We start from the raw sequence: 15,111 nt of genomic DNA, 5'->3' as shown, positions 1-15,111 counted from the left end.
TTTCTAGACCAATATGGCTGTTAATTTCTGTACAGTGCCAACTCAACACAGTAAACGGGGATACTTTTTTCGAAAGTTGACAGCACAGGTAAAGTTTCAAAAAATTCAAATTATATATCTGTATATATATTTATATTTATATAAAAAGACCAATAATAGCAGTGTGTTATGCATCAACAGCAGCAACGGCTTTTCCAGGTTCTGCAGTCATCTGAACAAAACTGTAGAGACATCCAGCACACTCCATTAAAAAAAAAAAGTAAAAAAACAAAACCCGAGAAAACAGCACAGTTCTGTTACTCTTGTGGTACCTGGCACCATTTTTTTTTTAAATTAGCTTCTCAATCATCATCTGGAAAGAAAACATTCTGAGCAACATCATTAAAAACAGCTCTGATAAAGCACGGTCAGTACTATGTATCATAAAGCAGGTACAAGCTATTTTACATCCACAGAGGTATGATACAGTACTGTCCTACATCTATAATACTAGAGGATACAATTTAAAAGGCATTATTTGAGACTTGATTCTACTTTTCCAGCAGAGGGCCCAAAGGATGGTGTGACACAGCTTTGTAAAGAAACATACTCTAGACAGGATTTCCTTTCACTAGTGGCACAGTTCTAAGGATTCATTCTCTCCATGAATGTCAGCTAAAACCGTTATTAAAAAAATGAAATATCCCTAAAACAAAACCGTATAACCACCGGATTCACATGAAGATGACAAGCTGGACCTCACCTTACCAACAAGCTATCAAATCTGTTATGTTTAAACAGTGAGACCTCCAAGGAGATGCCAAGTAGTGCTTCAAAGCTTCGGACCACAATCAAACACAGCATCCTTTTCAACAGAAGCAGAAGCTCATCTGAATATGCTCAAGGATGCTGACATCAACATTTAATCATCTCCTCACTCATCCAGGAAGAGGGGGAGATCAGTTACTACTGTACTTTATTGTGTTCAACCAAATCACCATGTTACAAAAATAGCAAGCTGCCATAATAAAAAATAAGGCTCCTCTATCCAGCACCATATAGCATCATTTTACTTTCAAGCCTAGAAATTGCACACTTGTATATAAACCAATCGAAGATGACAAAATCATAGAAGAAAACTCCCCTAACCTAAAAAAAGAGATTCCCATAGACATACAAGAAGCGCTCCTAATTTCTCACTCTGCTCCATTTCTGACATGCTCTCTTGAATGTTCTGTCCTGCCTTGACTATGTCCTCACATTTTAACACAACTAGTAAGAAGACAACAGTCACTATAAAAACGAGCAACAATCCCTCCATGGCAAGACTAAATCCAAAAAGGGGCATGCCTCTCGGAGCTTGCCTTTTAATTTACCTTCTCGCAGTTCTGAATCCTCTTCAGCACACTGAAGGGTCCCCTCGGCACCGGCGATGTTGGTTCCCGGGTCTCGGCACCACTTGTCGCGCGCCCAATGTCCTGCCAGCAAGAACGACGCGCGGCAACAGGATTCTTCTGCGAGCAAGCCTTTACTGTGTTACAGCTCTTCTCAGTGTTACAGCTCTTCTCAGTGTTACAGCTCTTCTCAGTGTTACAGCTCTTCTCAGTGTTACAGCTCTTCTCAGTGTTACAGCTCTTCTCAGTGTTACAGCTCTTCTCAGTGTTACAGCTCTTCTGAACAGGGACCCCGAGCAGCAAAATCGCTCGGCTTATATAGACAGCAGTATGCTAATTATCTCTCAGGGATTGGTGGGGCTTGGATCACCCCACTACTTGTCCTCCAGGGATTGGCGGAGAATGAATCACCTCATTAGCATATTAACGGTCAACTAACACCTGGTGAATAAACCGCACATGTTCAGTACCGCTGTTCACCACTAGAGGGAGCCCTAGCAAGGGGACAAGCCTGCACATGCGCAGTAAGTCGTTTATATCCAGACAAGGCTGGATGTCGGCGCCATCTTTGTTTCGCCGCGCCGCTCTCTACATCTCCCCCTTTTTTGTTTAATAAAATGACTGGTCTAGATCTGGGTGTCACGTCAATCTTGTCATTGCTCCTGTCTTAGGTCGTTCTCATCCAAACTCGGCCTTACCCGTCATAGAGTTACCCTATCGCCACCGGGCCCCGTGTCTTAGGTTGGTCCGAGTTCGAGGAAAGTTGCCCGTCCCTGGATACAATGACTCCACATGACTGTGACAAAAATGATCTAGGGAGAACTCTTGATCTTTCAAAGAGGCCAGCCATATGTTGGGAGAAGTACCCTTTTTAATGGTGGTCATAGCCTGGTAAACAACCACTTTGTGTCTGGCATGTTCTCTTTTTTAAACAGCCAATAAGCCAGAGACCTACTCCGCAACCCAGGAGGACAATAGCTCCCCAGGACAAACATGCCCGCCCACTCCTTAAAAATGGAGAAAGCATTGGTAACCCATGAGGTAAAGTCTTCAACTGTGATAGGGTCCAGCGTAGTGCTGTTGAGGACAGCAATCTGCATCAGCAATTGTCTTGATAGTTGCTCTGCTTTCATGGACCAGTTTCCTTTCAGATAATTCGAGATTTCTTTGCTCTGTTGAAAATTCTGAGAAAAGTTAGCTCGCAAAAGAATAATGCATAAACCTCGAAGGGAGGAAACACAAGACAGCTGTGTCATATGATACAGTGCTTCAATTGTTCTTGAACTAAATCTATCCTTTGATTGGCTAATAGAAGGCCAGATGCCAAATGGGTATTAAATTCTTCTTGTATCTCTAACGCCACTGCAGTTCTGATTGACAGTCTCAGCCATCTGTATTTGATTGGTCATAGCGATTTCAGCTGTGGTAGCTGCAGCAGCAGACAGCACAATGGCTGAAATTATGGCTGCCGTAATTCCAAAATCTCTTTTGGCTCTCAGCAAATTAAGAATAGGAAAGCTATCTGGGTTTGCCTCCACTGGGATTGGCACAAAGGAGGAAATCTTAACCATCACTGCGGTGTCATTGGTGCCATCCCAGCATTCAGCTAAATAGCAGACTACATCAGAGCTATTACAATTTAAAGCACCACTGCTTACATTAGTGCTTATCAGAAAAAAGGTGATCTAGCACATACTGAAGTACTAGTGGCAGTATTATTTACCAAGAGGTTATTATATTGAATATTGATCAACCTGGTATCACCTTTTTCTGGTAGCTGAAACATTATACAGCACGAAGTTCTCTCCCATCAACCTAGCAAAGGGGGTCAGGGATGTATATAACCCTTGCTCATTGGACAGCACCCATTGAAACCAAGGCCAGAGATTATGCTTGTCAGTCTTATTCTCAAAACAGTAGAATTGCTATGAACTGGCATGGGTACTGGCCAGGATCTGGCAATAGCCCACAGGGTGAGCGAATTAACCTGTATTACCATTCCCAGTAGTAATAGTAGGGTTCGTAGTCTCATCTTCAGGAAGAGCAGAAGGCAATTTTCGAGTCAAACGCTCAGGTACCCAAATTGGATTTTCTTGATTCTGCGGAAAAACACAAATCGCTCCCCTGGATCGTATTAGAATAGGATCCGGGCCTTTCCATTCTCCAGTGAGTACATCCTTCCACTTCACCTGATCCTTGGGTGGAATAGGCCACTGCCCATGGCGTTCTGCCGCCGAATAGTCATGGGCGTCTAAATTTAAGAAATTTAAAGTAAGAAGTGCAGTGGAGATGGCAACCTTGGGGGTTGGCGGCACCTCACCAATTCCCCCTTTTTGTTTATTTAAATAAGCCTTTAATGTGCGATGGGCACGTTCAATGATTCCTTGGCCTTGAGGATTATAAGGAAGTCCTGTCAGGTGTGCAACACCCATCTGATTGCAGAAATGTTTAAACTTTTCTGAAGTATAAGCAGGGCCATTGTCGGTCTTGAGCAGCCTAGGAAGACCCCAAGCACTCCAAGCCTCAAGACAGTGGGCAATGACATGAGAGGCCTTTTCCCCAGACAAGGGAGAAGCAACTATGACCCCGGAGCATGTATCGATGGAAACATGCACATACTTTAATTTTCCAAAGGCGGGGACATGGGTAACATCCATCTGCCAAACCTGCAGGGGTCGAAGGCCACGGGGATTAATGCCCACATGTGGGGTGGTAATAAACGCACTGCAATTACCGCAGCGAAGCACTATTTTTCTGGCCTCTGCTCTAGATATAGGAAAATGTCTGCGTAAGGTCTCAGCAGTAACATGAAATAAGGAATGGAACTGGGTGGCAGCTTCCACAGGAGTCAGCACAGCAAACGTAGTGGCTCTAGTAGCCAAATCTGCCAGGTTATTCCCATGAGACATTGGGCCAGGCAACCCTGAATGAGCCCTTATATGGGTGATGAAAAAAGGGGAATGCCGAGATAGTAACTCCTGCTGGATCTCCAGAAATATAGAAGCCACTGTACTAGTGGTTCTAATCATTCCCGCAACTTCTAAAGATTTAACTGAATTAACCACATAGGAGGAATCTGAAACAATATTTAATGGACTAGGGAACACTCGGAGCACTTCCAATACAATCTGACACTCAACTAATTGAGGGGAATTAGGGGTAAATTGCTTAGTTACCACTTTACCGTCATGCACGTAAGTACCCAAACCAAATCATAACAAATCAAATCAAAATGTTGAGACAATGATTTCTATGGAATCTTCTGCTCCTGAGATTCTCTCTTCCATCTCTTGTATTCTGTTGGTGAAGCTTGTATCTACAGCTCCTTGTCTCTTCTTTTGGTTTTCTATATCCATGGTTGTTTCCATGTGTTCTTTCTTGATTGCTTCTATTTCCATTTTTAATTCCTTCAACTGTTTGATTGTGTTTTCCTGGAATTCTTTCAGGGATTTTTGCGATTCTTTCAGGGATTTTTGCGATTCCTCTGTGTAGGCTTCTACTTGTTTATTAATGTTTTCCTGTGTTTCCCTAAGGGAGTTCTTCACGTCTTTCTTGAAGTCCTCCAGCATCATGATCAAATATGATTTTGAAACTAGATCTTGCTTTTCTGGTGTGTTTGGATATTCCATGTTTGTTTTGGTGGGAGAATTGGGCTCCGATGATGCCATGTAGTCTTGGTTTCTGTTGCTTGTGTTCCTGCGCTTGCCTCTCGCCATCAGATTATCTCTAGTGTTACTTTGTTCTGCTATTTCTGACAGTGGCTAGACTGTCCTATAAGCCTGTGTGTCAGGAGTGCTGTAGATCTGTTTTCCTCTCTTTCAGTCAGTTATGGGGACAGAGTGTTCTGCTTTCGGGCGTGTAGTTTTTCCTCTCTACAGGTCTTCAGCTGTTCCTGTGGGCCTGTGTCTTGAGTTCACCAGGAAGCTTTCTTGCAGCAGAAACGTTGGTCTTACCTGTGGTCCCGAGGCTCAAGTTCGCTCGCGGGGTGCTGCCCACGGGTTCTTTGCGGCGGCAGCAACCAGGAAGACCTGTGCCGCCCCTTCCGGGAGCTTATGCAGCCTCAGGAGTGCCCACCTGATCAGGCGGTGAGGTCTCTTTCCCACGGGGTCTGGGAGCAGAGAGCTGCTGCGGGCCGGGATCCGCGGGTGTGGGGGTCTTTCATTTCTTTATTTCTTTACTAACCACAGTGATCATTGAATAGAGAGTTGTTCAGTTTCCATGAGTTTGTAGGCTTTTTGTTGTTCCTGTTGTTGTTAAAGTCCAACTTTAATCCATGGTGACCTGATAGGATATAAGGAGTTATTTCAATTTTCTTGTACCTGCTTAGGCTTGTTTTGTGACTGAATGAGGTGTTGAGAAGAAAGTATATTCTTTTGTGTTTGGGTGAAATGTTGTATAGATATCAGTTGGGTCATTTTGATTCATCACTTATGTTAGTTTCATTATTTCTATGTTTAGTTTCAGCCCCATGACCTGTCAATTGGTAAGAGTGGGTTGTTGAAGCCTCTGACTACTAATATGTGGAATTAGATTGTGATTTAAGCTCAGTAATTTTTTTATGAGTGTTGGTGCCCTTGCATTTGAAGCAGAGGGGTGTGTGTGTGTGTGTGTGTGTGTGTGTGTGTGTGTGTGTGTGTATGTGTGTCTCTGTATGTATAGGTGTGTTTCCCTTCTTTTGGTGCTGCTGGTGTGAGAATATTTTCTGTTTTGTGTTTCCCTTCTTTTGGTGCTGCTGGGGTGAGAATATTTTCTGTTTTCAGGGTTAAAACTTGGGTTGGAGTTTTCCTTCTAGTGCCTTCCGTAGAGCTGGATTTGTGTATAGATACTGTTGTAATTTGACTTTGCCATGAAATAATCTTGTTTTCTCCAACTGTAGTGATTGAAAATTAGGTGTAATTTTAATAAGACTGCTATTATGTGTTACTTGACCTTTTCCCTTGCACTTTTTAATATTCTTTCTTTGTTCTGTAGGTTTAACATTATGATTATTACCAGTTTTTAATATTCTTTCTTTGTTCTGTAGGATTATTACGTGGTAGGAGGGACTTTCTTTTCTTATCTAATCAATTTTGGTGTTCTTTAAATTTCTTGTACCTTTTTTGGCATCTCCTTTCTGAGGATATGAATTTTTTCTTTGTTTTTTCCATCTTTATTAAATTGGGTATTTCTTATTTACATTTCAATTGTTATTACCTTTGCCGGTTTCCAGGCCAACATCCCCCTAAGCCCTCTCCCTCCCCTTCTATATGGGTGATCCTCTCCCCATCCTCCCCCCTTACCGCCCTCCCCACAACAATCATATTCACTGTGGGTTCAGTCTTGGCAGGACCAAGGGCTTCCCTTTCCACTGGTGCCCTTACTAGGCTATTCATTGCTACGTATGCAGTTGGAGTCCAGGGTCAGTCCATGTATATTATTTGGGTAGTGGCTTAGTCTGGAAGCTCTGGTTGGTTAGCATTGTTGTTCATATGGGATCTCAAGTCCCATCAAGCTCTTTCAGTCCTTTCTCTGATTCCTTCAACGGGTATCATTTTTAGACCATTGGTTTGCATATGTATTTGCCATATTCTGGCTGTGTCTCTCAGGAGAGATCTACATCCGGTTCCTGTCAGCCTGCAGTTCTTTGCTTTATTAATCTTATCTAGTTTTGTGGCTGTATATGTATGGGCCACATGTGGGGCAGGCTCTGAATGGGTGTTCCTTCTGTCTCTGTTCTAAACTTTGCCTCCCTATTCCCTGCCAAGGGTATTCTTGTTCCCCTTTTAAAGAAGGAGTGAAGCATTCACATTTTCATCATCCGTCTTGAGTTTCATGTGTTCTGTGTATCTAGGGCAATTCGAGCATTTGGGCTAATAGCCACTTATCAATGAGTGCATACCATGTGTGTTTTTTTGTGATTGGGTTACCTCACTCGGGATGATATTTTCCACTTCCATCCGTTTGCCTATGAATTTCATAAAATCATTGTTTTTGAGAGCGGAGTAATATTCCATTGTGTAGATGTACCACATTTTCTGTATCCATTACTCTGTTGAAGGGTATATGAGTTCTTTCCAGCTTCTGGCTATTATAAATAGGCTACTATGAACATAGTAGAGCACGTGTCTTTTATATATGTTAGGGCATCTTTTGGGTATATGCCGAAGAGAGGTATAGCTGGGTCCTCAGGTAGTGCAATGTCCAATTTTCTGAGGAACCTCCAGACTGATTTCCAGAATGGTTGTACCAGTGTGCAATCCCACCAACAATGGAGGAGTGTTCCTCTTTCTACACATCCTTGCCAGCATCTGATGTCACCTGAGTTTTTGATCTTAGCCACTCTGACAGGTGTGAGGTGGAATCTCAGGGTTATTTTGATTTGCATTTCCCTTATGACTAAAGATGTGGAACATTTCTTTAGGTGCTTCTCAATCATTCGACATTCCTCAGCTGTGAATTCTTTGTTTAGCTCTGAAACTCTTTTTTTTTTATTAACTTGAGTATTTCTTATTTACATTTCGAGTGTTATTCCCTTTCCCGGTTTACGGGCCAACATCCCCCTAACCCCTCCCCCTCCCCTTCATTGTGGGTTTTCCCCTCCCCATCCTCCCCCCATTGCTGCCCTCCTCCCAACAATCACGTTCACTGGGGGTTCAGTCTTAGCAGGACCCAGGGCTTCCCCTTACACTGGTGCTCTTACTAGGATATTCAATGCTACCTATGAGGTCAGAGTCCAGGGTCAGTACATGTATAGTCTTTAGGTAGTGGCTTAGTCCCTGGAAGCTCTGGTTGCTTGACATTGTTGTTCATATGGGGTGTCGAGCCCCTTCAAGCTTTCCAGTTCTTTCTCTGATTCTTTCAACGGGGGTCCTTTTCTCAGTTCAGTGGTTTGCTGCTGGCATTCGCCTCTGTATTTGCTGTATTCTGGCTGTGTCTCTCAGGAGAGATCTACATCCGGTTCCTGTTGGCCTGCACTTCTTTGCTTCATCCATTTTGTCTAATTGGATGGCTGTATATGTATGGGCCACATGTGGGGCAGGCTCTGAATGGGTGTTCCTTCTGTCTCTGTTTTAGTCTTTGCCTCTCTATTCCCTGCCAAGGGTATTCTTGTTCCCCTTTTAAAGAAGGAGTGAAGCATTCACATTTTGATCATCCGTCTTGAGTTTCATGTGTTCTAGGCATCTAGGGTAATTCAAGCATTTGGGCTAATAGCCACTTATCAATGAGTGCATACCATGTGTGTTTTTCTGTGATTGGGTTACCTCACTCAGGATGATATTTTCCAGTTCCAACCATTTGCCTACGAATTTCATAAAGTCCTTGTTTTTGATAGCTGAGTAATATTCCATTGTGTAGATGTACCACATTTTCTGTACCCATTCCTCTGTTGAAGGGCATCTGGGTTCTTTCCAGCTTCTGGCTATTATAAATAAGGCTGCTCTGAACATAGTGGAGCACGTGTCTTTTTTATATGTTGGGGCATCTTTTGGGTATATGCCCAAGAGAGGTATAGCTAGATCCTCAGGCAGTTCAATGTCCAGTTTTCTAAGGAACCTCCAGACTGATTTCCAGAATGACTGAAACCCTTTTTTAATACGGTTATTTATCTCCCTGCACGCTAACTTCGTGACTTCTTTATACATTTTGTATATAAGCTTTCTATCAGTTGTAGGATTGGTAAAGATCTTTTCCCAATCCGTTCATTGCCATTTTGTCCTAAAAACAGTGTCCTTTGCCTTACAAAAGCTTTGTAGTTTTATGAGATCACATTTGTCGACTCTTGATCTTAGAGCATAAGCAATTGGTGTTTTGTTCAGGAAATTTTCTCCAGTGCCTATGTGTTTGAGATTCTTCCCTACTTTTTCTTCTATTAGTTTGAGTGTATCTGGTTTGATGTGGAGGTTCTTGATCCACTTGGACTTAAGCTTTGTACAGGGTGATAAGAATGGATCGATCTGCATTCTTCTACATGTTGAACTCCAGTTGAACCAGCACCATTTGCTGAAAATGCTATCTTTTTTCCATTGGATGGTTTTGGCTCCTTTGTGAAAAATCAAGTGACCATAGGTGTGTGGGTTCATTTCTGGGTCTTCAATTCTATTTCATTGGTCTGTCTGTCTGTCTCTGTACCAATACCATGCAGTTTGTATCACTATTGCTCTGTAATACTGCTTGAGTCCAGGGGTAGTGATTCTCCCGGAAGTCCATTTAATGTTGAGGATAGTTTTAGCAATCCTGGGTTTTTTGTTATTCCAGATGCATTTGCAAATTGTTCTGTCTAACTCTCTGAAAAAATGGATTGGAATTTAGATGGGGATTGCATTGAATCTGTAGATCACTTTTGGTAAAATGGCTATTTTTAGAACTATATTAATCCTGCCAATCCATGAGCATGGGAGGTCTTTCCATCTTCTGAGATCTTCTTCAATTTCTTTCTTCAGAGGCTTGAAGTTCTTATCATACAGATCTTACACTTGTTTGGTTAAAGTCACACCGAGGTATTTTATATTATTTGGGAATATTATGAAGTGTGTCATTTTCCTAATTTCTTTCTCAGCTTGGTTCTCTTTTATATAAAGAAAGGCTACTGATTTATTTGAGTCAATTTTATACCCAGCCACTTTGCTGAAGGTGTTTATCAGGTTTAGTACTTCTCTGGTGGAACTTTTGGGATCACTTAAATATAATATCATATCATCTGCAAACAGTGATATTTTGACTTCTTATTTTCTAATCTGTATCCCTTTGATCTCCTTTTGTTGTCTGATTGCTCTGGCTAGAACTTCAAGAACTATATTGAATAAGTAGGGAGACTGTGGTCAGCCTTGTCTAGTCCCTGAATTTAGTGGGATTGCTTCAAGTTTCTCTCCATTTAGTTTAATATTAGCTACTGGCTTGCTGTTTATGGCTTTTACTATGTTTAGGTATGGGCCTTGAATTCCTGTTCTTTCCAGGACTTTTATCATGAAGGGGTGTTTCACTTTGTCAAATGCTTTCTCAGCATCTAATGAAAGGTTTTTATCTTTCCGTTTGTTTATATAGTGGATTACATTAATGGTTTTCCATATATTAAACCATCTCTGCATACATGGGATGATGCCTACTTGATTATGATGGATGATTGTTTTGATGTTTTCTTGGATTCGGTTTGCAAGAATTTTATTGAGTATTTTTGCATCAACATTCATAAGGGATATTGGACTGAAGTTCTCTTTCCTTATTGAGTTTTTGTGTGGTTTAGGTATAAGAGTAATTGTGGCTTCATAGAAGGAATTCGGTAGCACTCCATCTGTTTTAATTTTGTGGAATAGTTTGGAATAGTATTGGTATGAGGCCTTTTATAAATGTCTGATAGAATTCTGCACAGAATCCATCTGGACCTGGGCTCCTTTTGGTTGGGAGACTTTTAATGACTGCTTCTATTTCTTTAGGTGTTATGGGGTTGTTTAAATGGTTTATCTATTCCTGATTAATATTAGTACCTGGTATCTGTCTAGGAAATTGTCCATTTCCTGCAGATTTTCAAGTTTTGTTGAATATTGGCTTTTTAGTAGGATCTGATGATTTTTTGAATTTCCTCTGATTCTGTAGTTTTGTCTCCCTTTTCAATTCTGATTTTGCTAATTTGGACAGACACTCTCTGTCCTCTGTTTAGTCTGGCTAAGCGTTTATCTATCTTCTTGATTTTAGCAAAGAACCAGCTTTTGGTTCTGTTAATTCTTTGTATAGTCCTTTTTGTTTCTACTGGGTTGATTTAAGTTCTGAGTTTGATTATTTCCTGCCTTCTACTCCTTTTGGGTATATTTCCTTCTTTTTGTTCTAGAGCTCTTAGGTGTGCTGTCAAGCTACTGAAATATACTCTCTCCTGTTTCTTTCTGCAGGCACTCAGAGCTATGAGTTCTCCTCTTAGCACAGCTTTCATTGTGTCCCATAAGTTTAGGTATGTTGTACTTTTATTTTCATTAAATTCTAAGAAGTCTTTAATTTCTTTCTTTATTTCTTTCTTAACCAGGTTATCATTGAGTAGAGCATTGTTCAACTTCCGTGTGTGTGGGTGTTCTTTCCTTATTGTTATTTAAGACCAGCTTTAGCCTATGGTGGTCTGACAGGATGCATGGGGTTAGTTCTATCTTTCTGTATCTATTGAGGCCTGTTTCATGACCAATTATATGGTGAATTTTGGAGAAAGTACCATGAGGTGGTGAGAAGAAGGTATATCTTTTTGTTATAGGATAGAATGTTCTATAAAACTCTGTTAAGTCCATTTGGTTCATGACTTCTCTTAGTCTGTCTTTTTTTCTGTTTACTTTCTGTTTCCATGATCTGTCCATTGACGAGAGTGGGGTGATGAAATTTCCTACTATTATTGTGTGAGGTGCTATGTGTGCTTTGAACTTTAGTAAGGTTTCTTTTATGTATTTGGTGCCCTTTTATTTGGAGCATAGATACTTAGGATTGATAGTTCATCTGATTGGATTTTTCCTTTGATGAATATGAAGTCTCCTTCCTTATCCTTTTTGATGACTTTTGGTTGAAAATCGATTTTATTCGATATTAGAATGGCTACTCCAGCTTGCTTCTTCTGACCATTTGCTTGGAAAGTTGTTTTCCAGCCTTTTACTCTGTGGTAGTGTCTGTCTTTGTCTCTGAGGTGTGTTTCCCATAGGCAGCAAAATGCTGGGTCCTCATTGCATATCCAGTTTGTTAATCTGTGTCTTTTTTGAGGGGATTTGAGTACATTGATGTTGAGAGATAGTAAGGAATAGTGATTGTTGCTTCCTGTTGTATTCGTATTTGGATATGAAATTATATTTGTGTGCTTTTGTTCTCTTTGTTTTGTTGCCAAGACGATTAGTTTCTTGCTTTTTCTAGGGTGTAGCTTGCCTCCTTATGTTGGGCTTTACCATTGATTATCCTTTGTAGCTCTGGATTTGTAGAAAGGTATTGTGTAAATTAGGGCATCTCTTTCTTTAGGTTAGGGAAGTTTTCTTCTATGATTTTGTTGAAGATATTTACTGTGCACAGGGGGCCCAGATGGTCCTAGGCGTTTTCCTCTAGAGTTAGAAATGTGGGCAGAGAGTAGTCTCCTCTGGCTTCACAAGCGTGTCTGCCCATGTGAAGGTCTAGCTCTCCCTCCCATGGGATTTGGGTGCAGGGAACTGTTTGACTGGTTCCCTTCAGATCTGGGCGCAGTCTGGAAGGCAGGGCACCTGCAGCTTGAATGCCCCATCTTCCTGTTCCCAGAGGCCCTATACAGTTTCCTCTTGGGCCAGGGATGTGGGCAAGGGTGGGCAGTACTCGTGGTCTCTCCTGCCCTGCAGTCTCGGGAGTGCTCACATGTCTGAGAGATGTGCTTTCTCTCCCAAGGGGTTTGGGAACAGGGAGCTGTGGGCTGGGATCAGCAAGGTTCGTGTTCCAGCTAGAAATTTCAAGTGTCTAGCATCCAATTTTCCAAAATTTTCTTTTATGATTTTGTTAAAAATATTTTCTGGACCTTTGAGCTTGGAATCTTCTCTTTCTATTTCAATTATTCTTAAGTTTGGGCTTTGTATAATATCCCAGATTTCCTGGGCATTTTCTGTCAGGGATTTTCTTTTAGATTTACCATTTTTATTGACTGATGTATTAATTTCTTCTATCTTGAAATTCTCTCTTCTATCTCTTGTATTCTATTGGTGATGCTTGCATCTGTTCACTTACTTAGATTATCCATTTCCAGGATCTCCTCAGTTTGTATTTTCTTTATTGTTTTTATTTCTATTTTCAGGTCTTGAAAAGTTTTATTCTCCCCTCCCCCTTTTTTCTTGGTTTTCTTTAAGGGATTTTATTCATTTCCTCTTTAAGGACCTCTATCTTCCTAACAAAGTTGGTTTTAAGCTTGTTTCTTGTGCTGTGACAGTGTTGGAATATTCCAGGACTGCTGTAGTAGGACAGCTGGTGATGCCATATTGCCCTAGTTGTTGTTGATTATGTTCTTACACTGGTCTCCAGGCATCTGGGCTTGGAATGAATATATGTCTAAGAACTGATTTCTGAGTTTGCTTTTGTTAGAAGGACAGTTTCCTGTCCTCGTCAGTTTCTGCTTCCTCTCTCCTCTTTTGGTCTTTGTAGTCTGTAACTCTGGCAGCCCATGTGACCTCTTATCCAGCAGGGAATCAGAGCTGGGGGCTGGACTTCTGGTAGTGAGCATAGTCTTTGGTCCAGTAGGGGTTCTCTGTTCTTCTGCCTGGTGTGACCTGCACTTACCCATCAGGATTTCTGCCCCTGTAGGTATACAACATCCGAAATGGATGGTAATGGTGTTGTCAGCACCTTGGATCTTTCTATTCTAAACCAAGTGGGAGGTGCTCAGATGGCCAATGTGGCTCTTACCTGTTCTGGCTTTTGTGGCCTTCTCTTGAACAGCAAATATCAACCCAAGGTGGTTGGGGTGTGGGTGGGGTCCTAGTGATGGGGTGGGCAATGGGACACATAAAGGAATGTCTATAGGCTTGGTCTTTCTGATCACACAGAAGCAGGGCAGGTGGGGGTACGTGGAGGGGTAGGGTGGTTGAATCCTTAAGCTCCAAACTGAGGGCATAGGGAGCTTCTGAATGTAGGTAGGACCCTGACCCATTATGCTTGGCATGACCTATACTTGTTCTTCCTGGTGTAGCCTCACAGATATATTCTTTATTTTAATTTTATTTATGTCTGTATCTATGAGTATGTGCATGTACATGCAGTTACCTAGAAGCCTAGAAGCAGGGCATCAGATCCCTAGAGCTGAAGTTACAGGTGTCTGTGAGCTGACCAACATGGATACTTGGAACCAAATTAGGACCCTCTGCAAGAGCCTGAAGTTCTTTTATCTGATAAGCTATCTCCAGTCCACAAATATATACTTATCATAAGATCCAGATATCTCACTCCTACCCTACAGAAGTGAAACTTGTATGTATCCACAAACCTGATTGCAAAAGTAGCATTACCCATAATTGCCTCAAACTAGAAACCATACAAATGGTTTCTTCAATGAATAACTGCATAAACAGTGTCATATCCATAAAATTGAATGCTTCTCAGCTATTAAAAATGGCTAACAGGCACTACATCATGTATTAAAATCTCACACGCTTTTGCTAAGTGAACCAACCCCAACTTAAGAGTTCATGTTGTATTTCATTTACATGACATCTGTTAAAGGGCAAAGCCATAACAACTGAGAAAAGATCTAACATGCCAGGACATAGATGTGGGGAGTACATGTGAAAAAAAGGGAAAGGATGAGAAGGTTTGTGGGGCTTAGTACAGTTCTGTATGTTGATTATGGCAGGAGTGACAAAATTTGACATGTAAAATCATCCAACAGACTTGGGACTGTGGCTTCTGCCTGTAGTCTTGATTTCACATGGGGCTGAGGCAGGAAGATCTCCTGAGCTCAAGAACTGAAGGCCCATGAGGGCAACAAGTGAGAATTTCACTTTAAAAAACAAAACAACAAAAAACCAATCATACAAGTTAATTTACTGTATAATTTCTTTATTGCAATGCGTAATTTAAGTACTGTATTACTCATTTAAAGAATACAGTTTTGTCAAGTATGGTTATTCATGTCTGTAATCTTAGCAGCTAGGAGCTGAGACAAGAGTACTACCCCAAGTTCAAGGTCAATCTGGGCTATATTAAGAAGTACTTAGGGCAACTAAGGCTACACACCAAATCTTGCTTCAAAGAATAAAAGAATATAATGATAAAATAATATATATGTATATATACA

The sequence above is a fragment of the Rattus norvegicus genome, chromosome X (assembly GCF_021556685.1).
Source record: "Rattus norvegicus strain SHRSP/BbbUtx chromosome X, alternate assembly SHRSP_T2T, whole genome shotgun sequence".
NCBI lineage: Eukaryota > Metazoa > Chordata > Mammalia > Rodentia > Muridae > Rattus > Rattus norvegicus.
Note: the sequence above shows the minus strand (reverse complement) of the source record.